Here is a 1,376-nt window from a genome sequence, read left to right on the forward strand (position 1 = left end):
GCCGAATCCATGGAAAATCATCGAAAATAGAATATATATATGTATGATGTGAGGAACTCCTCTCTCTCAATTTCACCCTCCTCTTTCTGCCTTTCGTCCCCCCTCTCCTTCTACCTTCCGTCTCTCCTTCTACCGTTCGTCCCCCCTTTCCTTCTACCAATCCTCTCCCCTCTCCTTCTACCTTTCGTCTCCCCTCTCCCCTCTCCTTTCTACCTTTCGTCTCCCCTCTCCCCTCTCCTTCTACCTTTCGTCTCCCCTCTCCCCTCTCCTTTCTACCTTTCGTCTCCCCTCTCCCCTCCTTTTCTACCTTTCGTCTCCCCTCTCCACTGTCCTTAAACCTTTCGTCTCCCCTCTCCCCTCTCTTTCTACCTTTCGTCTCCCCTCTCCCCTCTCCTTCTACCTTTCGTCTCCCCTCTCCCCTCTCCTTCTACCTTTCGTCTCCCCTCTCCCCTCTCCTTCTACCTTTCGTCTCCCCTCTCCCCTTCTACCTTTCGTCTCCCCTCTCCCCTCTCCTTCTACCTTTCGTCTCCCCTCTCCCCTCTCTTTCTACCTTTCGTCTCCCCTCTCCCCTCTCTTTCTACCTTTCGTCTCCCCTCTCCCCTCTCCTTCTACCTTTCGTCTCCCCTCACCCCTCTCCTTCTACCTTTCGTCTCCCCTCACCCCTCTCCTTCTACCTTTCGTCTCCCCTCTCTTTCTACCTTTCGTCTCCCCTCTCCCCTCTCCTTCTACCTTTCGTCTCCCCTCTCCCCTCTCTTTCTACCTTTCGTCTCCCCTCTCCCCTCTCCTTCTACCTTTCCCTTTCCCGCTCTGCCACCCCTTCTCACTCCCAAATTTCCCTTATCTCCACCCCTCCTCCCACTTCCATCCCTACATCTGCCCCGTCTCTCTTCCCTCCACTTCTTCCCTGAATTCCCCCACCTCCTTCGCTCCCTTATCCCCTCCCCCCCCTCTCCCTCCCCCCGTTTTCTCTGAGCCTCATCTCCCTTCCTATAATTTTGAATAAACTTAATCTGGAGCGAATCAGTTGAACTCATTTAATCAGCTTTATTATGATAGTCTTTTTACCTCTCTGGCGATTACACTGACACAGGGTCTTCAACTAACCAATAAATGCACAGAGAAAAGGCGTCAAACAAATTATGCAAATGTGTTTGATGTTTAATTTACAAATGCATAGAAAATTAACAATCATGATCAATTATTTATTTATTCTATGTCGGCGTCAACGATATCAAACGGTTATTGTCGGCATTTGCAACGCTGAACACAATTCAATATTTGTACCTATAATGAATTTCTAATAATGAAAGGAAAATATATCCAACAATGAAATTTGATTATACATTAGATTTCGTGTTGTGATGAAAGCCTTTTCA

This window comes from Penaeus monodon, chromosome 23, assembly GCF_015228065.2.
Source record: "Penaeus monodon isolate SGIC_2016 chromosome 23, NSTDA_Pmon_1, whole genome shotgun sequence".
In the NCBI taxonomy this organism is placed as follows: Eukaryota; Metazoa; Arthropoda; class Malacostraca; order Decapoda; family Penaeidae; genus Penaeus; species Penaeus monodon.